This window comes from Stylophora pistillata, chromosome 4, assembly GCF_964205215.1.
Source record: "Stylophora pistillata chromosome 4, jaStyPist1.2, whole genome shotgun sequence".
Lineage (NCBI taxonomy): Eukaryota > Metazoa > Cnidaria > Anthozoa > Scleractinia > Pocilloporidae > Stylophora > Stylophora pistillata.
This window is the reverse complement of record NC_142522.1, coordinates 17633923-17652684: the sequence shown is the minus strand read 5'-3', so window position 1 is coordinate 17652684 and position 18762 is coordinate 17633923.

Sequence of the window (18762 nt, the reverse complement as noted above, 5' to 3'; positions counted from 1 at the left end):
TTCGTCGGTTTGATTTTCACTAGATCGTACCGCTCCGCGCTTCTGATTACGACTCCGACTACGACTCTGTCGCAAGTGAAAACCAGCCTTAAGGCGCCTAACGATTCCTAGGTAGTTGTGAGTAAACCATTCCTTGAGCCTTGATATATCTGCATTAAGATTAAACTTCAGAGTCATAGGGCAGACGCTAGACGAGTATTGGGTAGTGTCATCCGCGTATAGACGTAGTGAGGAGGTAGCAACACAGTAATTAACATCGTTAATGAAAATGTTAAAAAGTGAAGGTCCTAACAAGCTACCCTGCGGAAGCCCGCAGCGCGCAGGCAGCCAGTTCGAGTAGGACCCATCGCATCTAACACGTTGGAATCTGTCAGACACTTAAGACTGTACAAGCTCCAGAGCCTCCTGGCGCACTCCATATGCCTTAAGTTTGGCGAGTAGCAAATTGTAGCAAACTGAATCGAAGGGTGAATCGAATCAACTCCCTCGAGTGTTTGGAAGCTGTGATCACATCGTAGTACATCCAGTATGGGAGTCCAGCAATTTAACACACATCTCGGTTTCTGGATGACCTCTTGATGGGCAAGCTCGCTGATTATGGATATGATGTTGTCTTTATTTGGGATTCGAAAACACTGGAAAGTGGAAAAAACTCCAGCACATCGTCATTGTCATTACCATTGTCATCTTGGAGGTCAAAGTCATCTCTTAGACACATATCCAACATCTCTCTATCCTCTGCCGCGATACACTCCCGAAACGACTTCAACAGAAAGTCTGGAGTTATGCTTTCCTCCCCAAACAAGCACGATGCAACAAATAAATGTGAAAGTTGAAGAGGAAAATACTTCATCTTTTGGTGCCCATAAACAAGGGCTCGTGCGAGGGCCCGCCATTCAGCATTTTAGAGATCATGCCTTATGTATGGTATTTTCTCATTACTTCCCGTCGTCAGAGCTGTATAACACGCTTACTGACTTTGAATCGGGGAAGCTTAGGGCCCGTTCAGATTGTTTGCAATTTTTTCCCAGATCTGGCCTCTAGAAATGCTTCCTTTTTTGTACTTAGAGGGTTCAAGTACTAAAATTTCTTGACACAAGCAGTTGTCATGTTCCTCCGTCCACTCCATGTTCGATCTGAAAATCATAATTACATCTAGCCTCAGCAAACTTTTGCTCAAACAGACTTGGGTAAATTATTTAAATTTTTGGTTTAGCGATCATTAAAAAGGAAAAAATGAATTGCGAACAACTTACTGGACTGTTTTCTTTGAACTCGTTTCCTTTGAAGCGTATTTGCAGACACTAACTGTCAAAGCTGTTTAGAAGGAGAAAAAAACTTAGTCAATTTTCACCTTTAAGTGAGTTCTACAACCAATTTACAATTGTCACAAGGTAGGACAAATATTGTCACTTCGTTGTATATTGAAAATGTTCGATAAATTCCTTTGAAATGGCCTTAAATAAGAGAAATTTATTCGCGTTTTAGACAAAACGGAAAACACTTCGTTTTCACGTCGTAGACAACACAACTACGACCGGAAACTTTGCGCGACGGCTACCGGAAATGTGCAAGCAAATATTTCAACTTCCGCTCGCCGTCGTAGACATATGCCGTCGTCGGATCTTAAGGTCCCTAATAAAGTGAAGTAGGAAGTGGAATTATTGCAACAGAAAACAAAGTGATATTTACAGTTGAGATTATCATTTTACAAACGCAGAAATTCAAATTTCATTATTTCACACTGTTTACATGATAAAAGAACGTAACATATATAACCGCCTCCCGATTAGCTCAATTGGTTAGAGCGCTGGATTGTGTTGTGCGGGAGGTCGAGGGTTCGAGCCCCGGCCGGACCAATACTTATGGTCTTAAAATAAGTGAGGAGAAATTTCTACCTTTCTAAAATCAAGAAATGGATGGATATTCTAGTCTTCTCGGATAAGGACGAATAAACCATAGGTCCCCTCTCTTGCGGGGTTAATTTCCCACGCACGTGACTACTGTGTCGTGGATGTCCTCCCCTGGGCTGGGATGGGTGGGAATTGGCCCTGAAAAACCCCCATGGACCACTTTCATAATTGGCTGTCGAATAAATATTCTTTTGTTTCAATTTAAATTAGCCCTACTGGCCTCGCTTGAGATAATGTATTCTTTTGAATTTTGTACTGGAGAATGAGGCCAGTAGGGCTAATTTAAATTTAAACAAAAGAATATTAATCCGGCAGACATTTTTGAAAGTGGTCTTTGGGGAGTGGTCAACTAACCTATGTATGTATGTATGTATGTATGTATAACATGATTTACAATGATACAGAAAAGATACAAACAGAAATTTACTAAAAGAAAGAATATTTAATCGTGTGCAGTGACCAAAGTAGCCAATGAGCTTTCGAGTTGGTCACTGTCAGCTGTATATATGAGTTGGGGCTGGCCGCATGTTAGGTATAATTAAAATCAAAAGTTACATTAAAGACGATAATGGTATCATAAGAGTAGAAGAACATACATAAATACAAGTTAGAATAAAAAGGAAACTACATATTGCGAAGCATTATCTTATATAACTAACTATGGTCAGATTTGGATACTCAATAAAAATCTTTTATTCTGCTTTTTGAAGAGCATGTATGGAAAACGTTTGAATTCAGGTGGGACAGATTCCCAGACTTTTTTTGCAGAGAATTTAAATGTAGACACACCATAATTAGTGCGTACTGCGTACTGAAACATGCTGCAGTTGGAGTAAAATGGTTTTAATGGAGTTTTTTTATACACAATGTATTTTATACCTTGGTCAGTGGATATGTTCTCCTCGCAAGCCACTTGATCACCTTGTGAATGTACTTCTAGTGTACACTGCAGAAAAATTGACAAATGTTAAATAACTAGTTACAACGAAACAGCGTCTTCTTACTAGTAATAAAACGCTCATCTGTGTGTATATTTAGTCGATATTTGAGGCGAGTTGTTTTGTTTCGTTAACTTGTACGTATTTTTAACTTTGGCTGATCGGAAAGGCGTGAATTCGAAGATGGACGGTAACTGTTCTCTCCGTTTTAAAGTTAGTAACAAAGTGGTTCAACTCGATGCATTCATCAAAATATTTCCTACTTCACATAAGGCAGTATGTGTCCTGGGTAAGAGGAATACAGATCCAGGCAGCAATTCAATGCAGGCAAATATGATGATCAAGGGCAGAGGGTTAAGGCTTGAGACATCAACCTCCCAAACCCTAGCCAGCGGGGAAGGCGTAAACGAAGAGTGGTGAGGGGGCGTAAAAAGGGAGAGAGGAATAAGGGAAGTAGCTTGCAAATACACTCTAGGGCCATGAGCCAAGAGAGGCGGCTATATTTACATGATATTGAGAATGGAAGAAACGCCTACTATAATAAGTAGACTATTATTTTAAATAACACTGCGTTCCCTCTCTCTCCAGGTTCCCTGTTCTCGTCGTCCAAGCCAGGCGTGCTACTATGAATGGTTGATTCCAAATTCTTCATTTTTCATGCCTTGCTACACTAATTCAGTAATACAACCAACCTCTCAACTTGTTCTGCTTTCCACTACTTGAGCTGCAAACTCACATTGTACAATTGTTTCACCTGGGGCCCTGATAAATGAAAGAAATGCGTCTGTCTTATCAAAGGTATTGTACAGCGTGGTTTTATGAATTCAATACTTCTCCTCGTTTTTGTCTTTTAACCAATAATGTAGATGTTATTAGAAATTGGTTTTCTCGCTTGGCCAATTCTCAAATATATGCCCAATTAAATGAGTTAATCAGTTAAAACTAATGTATTTACTTGAAATTCAACTTTAACATTAATTCAAATGGATGGAATTAAGCAATTGCATTCTTCAGTTAATGAATTCTTGAATTAGTTGAAGGTAAGTTTCTCATACTTACGCATTGTCTCAGTACCATCAGTTTGCTAGGCCCATGCTCAAAAATAGACCTGCAGTAAAAAGAGTATATTGTTGGTGTTCAAAACAACAACAAACATATGAAACATATGTGTGAACTGCGGTTATGAGACGTATATGAGCACGATCCTTCGCAGTAAAGCACTATTTGAGCAATAGTGAAAATCAGACCTGAAAAAAATTTCAGGCCTGTACGGGATTCGAACCACTGACCTCTGCGATACTAGTGCAGCGCTCTACCAATTGAGCTAACAAGCCAACTGGGAGCAGGCCATCAAATTAATTCGACATAAACCCGTAGATGATAAATCAAACAACAACAAACATATGAAACATATGTGTGAACTGCGGTTATGAGACGTATATGAGCACGATCCTTCGCAGTAAAGCACTATTTGAGCAATAGTGAAAATCAGACCTGAAAAAAATTTCAGGCCTGTACGGGATTCGAACCACTGACCTCTGCGATACTAGTGCAGCGCTCTACCAATTGAGCTAACAAGCCAACTGGGAGCAGGCCATCAAATTAATTCGACATAAACCCGTAGATGATAAATCAAACAACAACAAACATATGAAACATATGTGTGAACTGCGGTTATGAGACGTATATGAGCACGATCCTTCGCAGTAAAGCACTATTTGAGCAATAGTGAAAATCAGACCTGAAAAAAAATTTCAGGCCTGTACGGGATTCGAACCACTGACCTCTGCGATACTAGTGCAGCGCTCTACCAATTGAGCTAACAAGCCAACTGGGAGCAGGCTTGTTAGCTCAATTTCATATGTTTGTTGTTGTTTGATCTATCATCTACGGGTTTATGTCGAATTAATTTGATGGCCTGCTCCCAGTTGGCTTGTTAGCTCAATTGGTAGAGCGCTGCACTAGTATCGCAGAGGTCAGTGGTTCGAATCCCGTACAGGCCTGAAATGTTTTTTTCAGGTCTGATTTTCACTATTGCTCAAATAGTGCTTTACTGCGAAGGATCGTGCACATATACGTTTCATAACCGCAGTTCATACATATGTTTCATATGTTTGTTGTTGTTTGATCTATCATCTACGGGTTTATGTCGAATTAATTTGATGGCCTGCTCCCAGTTGGCTTGTTAGCTCAATTGGTAGAGCGCTGCACTAGTATCGCAGAGGTCAGTGGTTCGAATCCCGTACAGGCCTGAAATGTTTTTTTCAGGTCTGATTTTCACTATTGCTCAAATAGTGCTTTACTGCGAAGGATCGTGCACATGTACGTTTCATAACCGCAGTTCATACATATGTTTCAAAGATCTCTTCCTTCGTGACTTAAAAAAGGTCCCCTGGGATAGTGCATTTGTTTATGAAAGTGTGAATGATGTGTGGGCCCACTGGGAATGCTTATACAAAAAAGTATTGGATTTACATGCGTCTATTGGATTTACATGCGCCTGTTAAAAGAAAGCGTGTACCAGGCGATCAACTTCCGTGGATAACCCCCGAAATCAGACGAGAAACATCATGTCGTGGTCGCTTATATCGCATCTTTCTAAAGAATCGTACAGAAGAAAACTGGACCACATTTAAAAAGCAGAGAAACAGAGTAACATCTCTAAAACGTGAAGCCCTTCGTCACTATTTTGCCAGTGAGAAATCCAAATCGTCTGGTCCCAGCGAATTCTGGAAAAGACTTAAACCGCTTTTGCCAAATTCACGTGGGTGTACCTCGAGCAAGATTACATTAATGGACGATGGTCAGATTTACAACAATCAAAGTGACGTTGCTGAGATCGTCAACAATTATTTTGTTGAATCTGGTCTCAAACACTCAACCGATCTCATAGAAACTGATTTTGATCACCTATATAGTATTGATCAAATAAAAAAAAATGATGATGGATAACAAACTTGAAAGCACATTATTTAGTTTTCAGCCAGCGTCTACCAAGTATGTCCTAGAACTGTTAATTGATCTAAATAGTTCAAAAGCCACAGGAACAGACAATATTCCACCAAGCTTGTTAAAAGTATCCTCGCCTGCCTTAGCTAACCCGACCGGTAAACTACTGCATTGAACAATCGTGCTGGATCGATAAATGGGAAGAAAGTAAAATCACTCCTGTTTTTAAGAAGGATAGTGAGGCTAATAAATCTAACTACCGTCCAGTCTCAATTTTACCTAGTATTTCGAAAATCTTTGAAAGAGTTATATATAATCAGCTGTATAATTACTTTGTACCACATTTACTCTGATAGTCTGTCAGGTTTCCTTAAAAGTCATTCAACCTGTTCAGCCCTATTAAAGATAACTGAAGATTGGAGAACAGCTTTGGATGAGAATCAAATCGTATCTGTAGTATCAGTCGATCTTAGCAAGGCTTTTGATACGATCTGCCATCGCCTATTACTAAGAAAACTGAAAGAATATGGCGTTTCTACTCATCACCAAAAGCATGCAACTAAGACTCTACGCTGATAACACCACCTCCCTACTGTTCAAGCAACTGCCCTGCTGTCCTACAGTTATACACAAATGAGGACTTGTCTCTACTTGCTAAATGGCTAAATTGCAACTACTTAAAAGTCAACTCAACCAAGACACAAGCCATGGTCCTTGGATCGTAATATTAGAACTTTGACCTATCATTGGACAATAGCAATATCGAAATAAAAGATGAAGTCAAATTGCTTGGTGTGACAATTGACAGTAAATTATCATGTACTACTCATATTATGAATATACTTAGTAAAATACATGCCAAAGCTGGTGCTCTTAGAAGAATACGCAACTTTATCGATAGCAAAACTGCTATGAGAATATATAAGGCCTATATACTTCCTCATTTTGATTATTGTTCTCCTCTTTTTGTTGGGCTGTCAAGCACCTCATCTGATAAAATTGAACGTACACATTTTTATATGCTTAGAACATTATTTAAATTTCCTAAATCAATTGAGTATGCTGAGTTATTAAGTCAGCTTAATCTTGAATCTATCAAACAGAGACGATTGTCTCAATCCCTAGTTTTTATATTCAAGGGATATCATAATGAAGGACCAATTTATATCAACAACTTATTTAAAATCAAACAGTGTAGATATAACCTTAGGGGTAGTGGATCCCGTATGGATCAGCCAGCTCCCAAATCTCGTTTTGGGCATCGGTCCTTCTCTTATATTGGTTGTTGGCTGTGGAACAGCCTTCCTGAAGATGCCAGGGATGCCAAGAGCATTACTATCTTTAGAAATCAGTTAACTAAGTTAAATTTGGACACCGAAGTTAATTGCAAATGCACCTTCTGCGCTTGATTCACGCCTTCTGCGTTATTTCAACAATAGATTTTATTTGCCCTTAATCTGCAATATTTTTAGCTTGTATATTTCGGGTATATAGCATGTATTTTTTTTCCTTTTTTTAGATATATCCTTGGGTTTCACCCACGTGACCAATAGCTTAGCAACGGTTACTATCCGCCATCTTGGTGTCCCTCGTGCGTAAACAAACCGTATCTAACGAAGAGCTCATATGAGAAAGAAGGGATAGTTTTATGCATTGTTGTTGACTGTTCGAGCAAAAGTGGAAAGCATAAAGGCTTAGGATTTTTTCGCATACCTAAGATTATTACAATTCAAGGGGAAGAACAGGAGGAACTCACTACTAGGAGGAGAAACGAGTGGATTTCTGCGGTGAGTCGCGGCGACGCTACAAACAAGAGAGTGCTAGAGAGTGAACGAGTTTGTAGCAAACACTTCGTCTTCGGAGAGCCAGCACCAGATTGGGATCAATTTCACGTCGATTGGGTTCCAACTGTCGCCCTTGGAAAGAAGAAATATGTAGAAAAAGAGCATGAAGATGTAGCCGAAAGAGCTTTGAGAGCCAAGAAAAGAAGAGAACAAGCGATCGAGCGAGCCGAGCTCGAAGCCGCCAAGAAGAAGAAACGCGTGCACTAAAGCGGTGTTCCTATCGCAAAAATAGATTTCAGCGCGCCAACTTCTTCAGCTTCTGAAGTCGAACAGCATACAGAGGGGTTTGAAACCGCGAGTGTAGCTCTAGAATTGGACGATTTTGACGAATTGGACGAAAACACAACACCAGAAAACCCATCCCTGTCTGGTTCGAACGCTGATTCCGTAGAAGCAAGACAACACACAACTAGTCCAGTTTGCAAAGAAGCTACAACCAGCGACTCTAGCTGTCAGACCTATGAATTTGAATTTATTTTCTTCCGAAAAGGATATCAAGCGCCAACAAGAGATTTCTTTGACTCTGACAGTAAGGTACTGTTTTATACGGGACTGCCATCCCTCGAAATTCTGATGGTTGTCTTTGAACATGTCTCACCATACGTCACTCGCAAGACCCTATCGTTAGATAGGTTCCAAGAATTTGTGATTGTGTTAATGAAACTTCGATTGAACATGCCAATGCAGGACCTTGCTTACCGCTTCAAAGTTTCTCATTCTACTGTATCACGGATTTTTCGTTCCTGGTTAGTGGTCATGGACACAAGGCTATTTCCCATAATTTCATAGCCAGAGAGGGAGCAATTATGGAGGACAATGCCACAATGTTTTATGTATTCCTTTGAAAAAAATGGTCACTGTGGTAATTGATTGCTTCGAGGTGTTTATTGAGAAGCCAACTAACCTTTTAGCCAGGGCACAAACATTTTCCTGTTATAAAAATCATAACACCATCAAGCTACTTATTGGTATAACACCTCAGAGGACGATGTTTTATGTATCAGAAGCCTGGGGGGGGGGGGGGAGGGGGGGCAGAACTTCTGATAAGTTCCTGATCGAGAACTGTGGCTTTCTCGAGAAGTTGCTTCCAGGTGATATGGTTATGGCTGACCGTGGATTTACGATTTCTGAAAGTGTGGGATTGAAGCAAGCAAAATTAGAGATATCAGCATTTACAAAGGGGAAGAGTCAGCTGGACCCAGTAGATGTGGAAAATACAAGGGGTATAGCTAATTTACGAATCCATGTGGAAAGGGTAATTGCACTTCTTAGAAGGAAATATACAATCTTAGAAGGTACATTGCCAACAGAATATTTAGCTTGTAACCCAGATGGGCCAGTTGAGCGCCAAATCCCACTTATTGACCGTATTGTAAGAATCTGCGCAGCACTGGTTAATTTCTGTCCACCTATTGTACCCTTTGATTAAGGAGACCATTAAGTTCTCAATGCATATGAAACTTGTAGATATAAGGGACTGGTCATTATATATGGGAAGTGCTGGGATGGAGAGGGTACTCTCCCTTTTCAAAAATTTTTTCCATGCCCCATTTGCCAATTTTTCTTTAAATTTTGGCTCAATTTTTTCATACCCCAGATGTTATTCTTTTTGATATGTTTGAGAGGTTTGAGGCATAAAAGTGCAAGAGTAAATCAAAATTTTAGGAAATGTACTCTAATTTTTGTACCCCTGTATAGTTGAGCTTTCAAAAATCCTAAAGTCCAAAAGATTTTTCCAAAAAATTTTTAAAACTCATGAGGTTTTTCTCCAACACAGTTGACCCTGTCATTAATGACTGCTGCCTAATTGGCTGGTTTTTGATAGGCCTGAGCTAGTAAATTTTAACCTAAGGACCATAAGGAGGTTCTAAATGATAGGAGTCACACGTTTTGCTTTCTATAACATGGACATTATATAATACCTTATATTTTTATAATAATAGGAACATACTGTAGATAGATCTTAGAGGCTCATTTATTCCTATAATTTTCTACTTGTGGCTTGAATGTGTAAATTATGATACTATTGCAAAAACACAGTAAGAAACCATTTAGCACTAACAGTTTTGAGTACCAGTGATATTTGTCAATCATTACATTTAGGATAACAAAAAATGTCATCAAAGCACATTCTCAAAAAATATGTCTGATTTACTGCCATTTTTATTAATTTCAAATTATACCAAAAGGCAGTCATGTGAAATTGTTCTAAGTTAAGGAAACAAACTGATTTTTTTATTCCTGAGACAAGCTGCCAGGTGAGGTCTCATGAATGGAACATCAAAACTTATATGACTTGGGTCAATTCCAAAGACTAGACAAGCAGCAAAGGCAATAGCAAAAACACCACAATCACTACCGTTACTTTGCTGCTGAACTGAAGTTGGGACTAGGGACAATAATCTACCTCCCAGTAAATCATTAGTTTATTGCTCAGTTTCCTGACTAATAGCATCACTGTGAAAGCTGTCATAAAGTTTCACATGTCCCGGATGGCACCCGATAGAGCTCACACATACCCAGTGGCTATTACCAGTGTGAAGAATTTGTACAAATTCCCCAGACACAATGTCAAAGTTACGGACAGGTCCAAAGGTTGGTCGCTGGAATCCTTCAATGTTCAGATTTTCATTATGCAACAGAATGTGAGCTTGTTGTATGATGTCACAATCTAGCCATCCATGTGGGTTGCATATCAGATCAAAATGATCTTGTGTTAGAGTTGCAAGAGCTCCTGTATTGTTTTGATTTCCCTGACCAGTTGCAACAACAGAACATCATCGTCATCATCAGAAGAAGAAGAACAAGTGGTAGGTGTTGAAGTGGTAGGAGGGGTTATATTGGTCTTTATTGTTTTGCGGCATATGTAGCACCTCCAGGGTGTCTTGTGATTGGCTGGCCTCCTCTTTAGCCCTAGGCATTGCAAGTGAAAGAACTTGCCATTAGTACAGTTCAAGCCATGACATTCTACAAGTCTGTCTGCAGTAGTGGCTTTCACTTTGCAGATACAAATAGTATCACACGAAAAAGCTTGAGAAGACACAGCTGAGATGGACACTGACTTTCGCCTTTCCTGCAGTTTGCTTCCTTGAATATCTCTTGAATTGCTGTAATCTTGAGCAGTGAGGGCAGTACCACTTTTTAGGGATTGTCACATTGGTAAGAGACAGGCATGATGGGTGAAACTTGCCATATGGGCAATCCTCATTACTGCATGAAATTGTTTCCCCATCAGGCACTGTTCTACAAAAACATATGCTATCATCATCAGGCCCCTTCACTTCTACCATGTACCTTCTTGTGTACCAGCGACCTAAAACTTCAGGAAGTACACAAATTCTCCAGACGGCCTTGAGTTTTGGAAGTACTCTATCCCAATGCTGGACATCAAGTAAAATTCTTTCCATTTCCAAGTGGGCATTGCCCTTGTTGTCTATAGCATAAACAATAAAGTCATTATGGTTCCTTTCTTGCAGAGTGAATAGCTGCTGTTGAACTTGAAAATAATAGTTATGCGACCTGTTAAGTGTGAAACCTCCACCATCTGTAGTAACTAGACATGAGTTCCTTAGAGCAGCATAATACTCAAAATTAGCATCTTGGATACAGAGAGGGCATTTCACTTCCCCACACCGTAATCCACAGCAATCACAACAAGTGAGGAAATCTGGAGTGGCATGTAGAAATGGGTATTCCTGATTGATAAACAACCCACACTTCTTCACCTGAAAGTTTGTATGACTCTTTTTCATGACTGTTTCATAGGCCTCAATGGCATCATCCTCATGTTTGCGGCCATGTTTGACTGCGGTGGTGTTCAGTTTGTACAGACTGGGATAGCAAATCGTTTTAATTAATGCATGCGCCACGCATGCATTAATTAGTATGATTCACTCTTGGGCGAAGTCAACGGATGGAAATGGATCGACTACGAGAGTTGTACTCCTTGACTTCCGGAAGGCATTTGATCTGATTGACCATCATGTTCTGGCGCGGAAGCTTTCCTCCTACGATATTCCAAGGCCGATTTTGTGCTGGATCATGGACTTTTTAACGAACCGTAAGCAAAGGATAAAACTGAGTCGCGATTGCTTCTCGGAGTGGGAAGCTGTTCCTGCAGGGGTGCCACAGGGGACGAAATTGGGCCCCTGGCTGTTCCTTATCATGATAAATAATCTTTCTGTAGCAGACACAACTATTTGGAAATACGTTGATGACACCACTCTTGCCGAATCAGTATTGAAGAATGAGTCTAGCTACATGCAATTACGTGTAAATGAACTTGTAAGACAGTCAGAAGTTGATGGTTTCCAATTCAATGAGTCTAAATGTAAAGAACTGAGAATATCATTCTCCACATCAGGTAGTCTGTTTGATCATATTACTATCAATGACAAGCAAATCGAAGTTGTTTCATCTGCAAGGTTGTTGGGAGTGATAGTCTCGGACAACCTCAGGTGGAACGCACATGTAGAATCTATATGCAAAAAGGCTGCGAAGCGTCTGTACTTCCTAAAACAGCTAAAGCGCGCTAAAGTTCCATCTGAGGATATGTTACTTTTCTATACGACATGTATACGCCCTGTATTAGAATATGCGTGCCCAGTTTTTCATCATTCTTTGCCGCAATATCTGTCCAATGAAATGGAAAGGTTGCAAAAACGTGCGTTGCGGATGATTCAACCTGACTTATCCTACGCTGAGGCTCTAGTAGCTCTTGACGTTGCGTCACTGTACGAGAGGAGGGAGATCTTGTGTGGTGCTCAATTTGATCAGATTGTAAGGGACGAAAACCACAAGCTCCATGATCTACTGCCTCCACGCAACGAGTCCACCTATCGCACCCGCAGCCAGAGATACTTCAAGCTACCGATTTGTAAGACAAATAGGTTCAAAAACACATTTATCATGGCGAACAGTTTTAATTATTAGTAGCTATCTTAATTATTTGTATTTTAGTTTTTGATACTTCTCCTATTGTATTTTATTGTAGATTACACTTTGTAGCTTTTATTGTAGTTATCTTAGAGTAAGAGATAATTTATTTCCATTGTAAAGTAAGTCGTATTTCAGCCGGCCCGGGGGCTGCAATGATTTTACTCCCTAATAAAGCTATCTATCTGAGAAGCAGTCGTGGCCGAGTTTAACACGTTTGAAAACCTTCTCTTAACCCCAGCTACGAACTCCACTAACAGTAGGAAAAATAACGAAAGCAGAACCAAGGCTCTAAACATCTTTCCTTTCGTCGAGGATTAAAAAATGAAATCACATTCAGTAATGAAATGAGCTAATAACGGTATAACGGAGGACTTTGCTCCGTTTGAAATCTGCCCTTTTTCTAGGGGCACTCTCAGCACATGACTTAATTAACATATACCATGGTTGTGATCAGTTGCCTTTATGGGGAATAACGAATGCACTAAAATGTTTTGGCTGACAAAAAAAACCTAACATCGAGTGATAAAAGGACAAAAATTAAAACAATTAACAGTTTAGTGTAAAAATTATCAGCAAGAAAGGCCGCTAAAAAGGCATTTTTATCGAAAAACTCACGACTACACTTTAGTTGAAGTGTGAATGGAAAATAGGGAAGAAAAGGTAGTTATCGTGTTGCTTAATGAAGCTGCTGAAGGAAGAAAATAAGTAAATATTTACGATACTCACTCTTACCTGCTGTTGTCTTGTCAAGTTAACTCTTGCTTATTTTGTTGAAGATGATTTCGGTATGAACTACAAACCAAATGCTGTAGTCGGTAGCTGTCTTTTCAAGGCTCGCGCTACGACTGAATTTACCAGCTGCAATTCACATTTTGAAACGTGCTAAAATTCCAAATATATGACCCTCACTTACTTTCAGCCACCCTTACCTTGGAGATGTAAAACCACAGTCGAATTTACGATCGAATTTACAATCGAATTTACGATCGAGATATTACAATAACTTGACAAAAAAAAACTATAGATTATAGGAGGTACCTTCCGCTGATGTCAAAATATCAAGTTGGCATAAAACACCCCGTTTTAGAAAGCTTTCACTTTTCTGAAATGCCCATTATCTGCTTTTAGCACCATTTTTCAATTTTTTTCCTTATCGGCGCTTTACTTAGTAGTGTTTAGGTTGCGAAGATTCTTTTCATACTGGCAACCAAGGGCTGAACTATCAGTATACGCCAAAAATAATTGCTGATGTGGAGCAGATAGCGAGCAGAACTTACGGTGAACTTAAGGTAACCGATGTACTTTGCGGTTACAAGTCTCTGATAAACATGATGTTTCGCAGTTGGCGAGAGATCACAAATTCTACACAGCTACGTGCCAAAATTTCACAAACCTAGTATTATATTTTCCATTTTGTTTCTCAACATGAGGGCTCAAAGTACATCCACCACCTTTTTTCCTCCAGTTTGTAAGGTCTGCTCGCTAATTTCCGTCCTACTTCCTCAAAAGCTATTACTTTTGGCGCATACTGATGGTTCAGCCCTTGCCTGCCAACTGAAACACGACTAACTAAACATAATTGAAAATTCCAATGTTAGGGTTTTAACTTAACTATGTATATTTTCTGTAAAAAGTGTCATCGTGATGACTTATGAAAACAACAGTTTTCACCATTTTGCATTCAATATTTTGCAGGCACGTAGCGTCCTATACGCATATACGCACGTGCGTACTTGAAGTGACTAGAAAATTTTGAAAACATTGTTGTGTTTGCGCCAAGTTTGCTAAAAATAAGAGCAAGACGCTTTGTTCTTTGCTTGTATTCACACAACTATTTCGAACAAAAACTAAAGAACGCAGCATTTTTCGCACAGTTTACTTAGGTTTCTAGATCACATGTACTTGTGCGTACTTGAAAAAATGACCACGCTACGTGCCTGTTTTGGGCACATTATAATAACACTCTGCGTGACCGCTAAATAAAATATGTTAAGTTGGCAAACAAAAATGAAACTATTTTGATTGCACGGCGGCGTATTGGCTCGACAGCTAACGTCAAAACTTGAAAAATGACAAGGAGATAATTGAGTGGCACTATCTTGTGGCTCGACTGTACGTTGACCGTGGAGTGGAAATACCAACAGATCTATATGCTAGGAGACACTGTTCGTCTCCTAAGATTAAGTTACGGCTCTCAGAATTTCTCGTGGATTGAGGGTAAATAACTATTCGCTACTTCCATGAAGAGAGAAGAAAACTTGCGATTAAAACGTTTAATTCAACCTCAGGATGCTGAGCGGCTTTAATTTATTGCAAACACAAAATGCCCCAAATCATACTCTATCTCAATTACATTAATGAGTCAACCTTGACCTTCGCCAAGAAGTGCAAGCCGCCTCTACCCCAGCACTTCCTTCTGTAATTGTTGTGATTTGAGTATCATCGAGATAATATTGTAGTTGGAAGTAATGCATCATAGAACATATGGCTTGTCATAAGTTATGTTTTATCTGTTTGTGTTCAAACTATTGAATTTTGGAATTCTACTCTATGACCTGCTTGATATTCAGATCAACGTGACAAGGAAACCTCCATCTGATGTATAGCTAGGTATCATATCAACCTTTGGAATACCCTCACGTGCCTAACTCAGGAGCCCGGAATCTCGTAAAAGTTCATTAACGCTACCTGATCATAGTTACTTCGATGCTAAAGGAAGAGCGCATGAATAACATACCTCGCCTTCGTTACAATAAGGCGGCTCTGGCTGAGCTAACTTGAGCCACTTAGTTCGCATAAAATTTACAGATATAATTTAACGACGGAGTCGTACGTAACTCGAGTTTCACGCACTAAGCAGTTATCAAGTTGTCTTTAAAATCATTCCCATGTTTGCAGACTGACCTTTCTCAATCGAGAAATTTTAGGCTAAACAACTCAGCCATTGGGGTTTAATTTGTTTTCCATGGCAACTGTCATGTTCACGGGAATCTAAGTCTGCCACTGATTCTTAACTGATATTGTCGCAGACTTTTATAACGGATAGTACTCATTACCAAGGTGGAGAGCGAAAAGCTTAAAGACGCATTTTGATACAGGGACAAGGAAAATTTATGTCTCATGGAGAAGGAAAGCTTTCTCCTAGCAGAGCCGCGAATTTTTCCATTGACTTATTGCCTCTCAGTTTTGATTTCGGGCTTGCCGGTGGAATCTTCATCTCATCTAGTGGCGGTTTGGAGAACTTGCACGAGGGAATTTCCAATTAAATGTATTCGTTCAATTCTGTTGAAGCTCTGAGAATAAGCGAAAAAGTACTATAAACTCTTATGAAGCATGGACGCCTTGACACTTGCATTTAATTGTCTTGGATCTAAGTCAGATCGCGATCAAATTGCAATGTTTTTGGACCGCAGCTTACACACGCATCATCTTATTATCAGCTGTCAACCTTTTGCTCGATCAAAAGAAACTTTTGTATCAAACAAAAGTTCTCTGTCTGTAAAGCATCAGTTTTGAGGAATATCTCATTTCTGTTACGTCCCATTAAAATTTCTTTAAAGGTAGCTTTATCTATAGTTCTTGTGCGAGAGATAATTTACAGAATTCCAAATGCAAATAATGCATATCTCATAGCCACTAATTTTCCATCCCGTTTACCAAACCAACAGCCAGACCCAGAGCCAGAGCTAGAGCAAGTGATCTGCCATGATTTTGCCACCCAACCGATCGATTACACCAATTTCGTGATTGACGGTGATTACCTTACACGATCTAACCCAAACTGGAGAGATTGTGGAACAGTCAGACAGAATATCAGTTTCCTCTGAACGTGATATTTAGTTTATTTGACCTCATTCTAGTAACAGTCGTGTTATAGTGAACGAAAAGCAATGAGGGATTTAGATGTTTTATCAAATAAAGAGACTTTAATAGGCATAGTTGACTTATTGGTCAGGAATATCTCACCTTTTCCTATGTAGAGTTAAGAAAAATTTGCTCCTTTTTAATATATATCTATGTAGTTCTGATTTTAATTTATATCGGAGTTCAGAACATTCTAACTCCCAACATTCGCATCAATTTTAGGGAGCCCTGAGTATAGTCATTCAAAACCCATTTAAGAATACAGAGCCTTACTTTGTTTTGTTTTTGTTTTTTTTTAGAATGTATATTGTCCTTATTTTGTTGTGAACAAAGGCGAACGAGTGTGTGAGCTCCGGCACGGTAGGCCTCGGCCGTAGTTTACAAAATAACCTCCAGTTAATGTTAGTATGTTTATGCTGCGCAATATACGAAACATAAGGATTTTTATCATATGACCCGTCCGGCCCCGCTGAGCAATCCCGTAGAAAACCATACTGAAAACTGACGTGTGCGGGACAGGACGGGTTGACGTAAAAAGCTGTCCGACCCTGCTGTCCTCACGTCACTTTATTGTAAAACTAAAAGCAAAACTGAATGAGGGAAAAAATCGCGTTTTTCAAGGAATTGGGACTTTCTTGTTCTTACTTAAAAAAACAAAAGAAAAGTTTCAATTGCAGATTTTTATCCTCGTGTGATTGCGTGTGCCCGTCTATAGCTTCCTACTTGGGTTGAAATTTTCAACATTTAGGGGTCATGTGATGAAATGCTTCTTGACTGAGTTAGGCCAAGCCAGACAAGAAGATATTTGGTTGCGCTCGGTCCGTACGTCATCACTTCGAGCCAAACATATTTCCGTTCAGCCCTCCCCCTCAGTCAATGAGTATGTAGTATGGGAGTGAATGATCCTTTTAATTTTAGACCAAAAAATCTGAACTAGTTTCGATTGAAAAAATATTTGCCTCACTTCTGTGTTTGTTTCTTTGCATCGTGTGAGTTTTATAGTACAATTTACGGCTGCTTGGCTTGATTTTATTTCCCCAAAACATTACTAAAGGGTGGATGGTGATTCAGTTCACTCGAGAGATCACATTCCATGGGATCTCCATCACACTACGAAGCAAAAAACGGCCAATTTCGAGGCGTTGAAACCCACGGAAAACTTCAGGGATAGACTAGGAACGCAAATCACAATGTCATCTTATTTTCATGTTTATATCGTAGACTTACTAAATGAAAAGGTTGTCTTATCAACGCTCACTTACCACATTTTACTGCGGTCACACATTATTTTATTATAATGTGCTTAAAACATCGATTGCATAAAGCAAAAACTGTTATTTTCATCAGTTGTGAATATTGGTTCGCTGAAATAAAAAACCCAATCTTTAGGTATTTTCGATTATGTTTATGCCATGATTTAGGAATTTTGACAGAATGCCAGTAGCAACGCAACTATGTGCTAAAATGTCTTAAGGCTTTCGAAATTTCGGCACATAGCTACGTCGAATATGGGATCTTCGTCTTTTGCGAAACGCCATGTTTATGAGATATGCGAGTTCGGAAGCTTATGTCCTCAGGAAACACTAATAATCAGTTAAATTAAAATCCATCAACAATTCCGGTGAGGTTTGCAAGAGAAATATAATTTAGTGACAAGTGGACTGTGACGTATATAATGAGTCCGTAAAGTACATCCGCCAACTTTTGTAAGTTCTGCTCTTTAGTTTCTTTGTAAGTTCTGCTCTTTAGTTTCCGTCCAACCGCCACATAAAAATGTATAAAAATATCAATAATATTCCTGCATTTATAAAGCGCATTCATCATATAAATGCTCTAATACGCTTTACAGCAGTTTTGGCGGAATCCGTTAGGTTCAGCTCTTGCCTGGCTGTACATATTAAAACGTACCAGCTTTAAGACAACTGAGTAAGGCCCATAAGGCTTAAAGAAGCAAATACTTAAAAGATAGTGGGCATTTCTGAAAGTTGACTTCATCGCAAGTTACCTTCCCAATTATAGTTATTTTTTCAAATTATTATATGTCGATCCTTAGATCGATTACTGTGTGACTCAGAAAGCCGTGAAACCTAAAGTATTTCTAGAATATTAATTGTGTAGTAACCGATAGCAGGCCGGAAGTTTGGAGGGCAAGAGAGAACTGGTGTGTGTCCATAATATACTCGTACGATAAGTATGAACCAATACTTTACTTGTGATTTCCTCCATTCATAGACCGTGTTCTGTTGGTTAGTACACAATTAACATTGGAGACATATTAAGGTGTTAACGGTTTTCTGAGTCGCAAAGGTTTCTTGA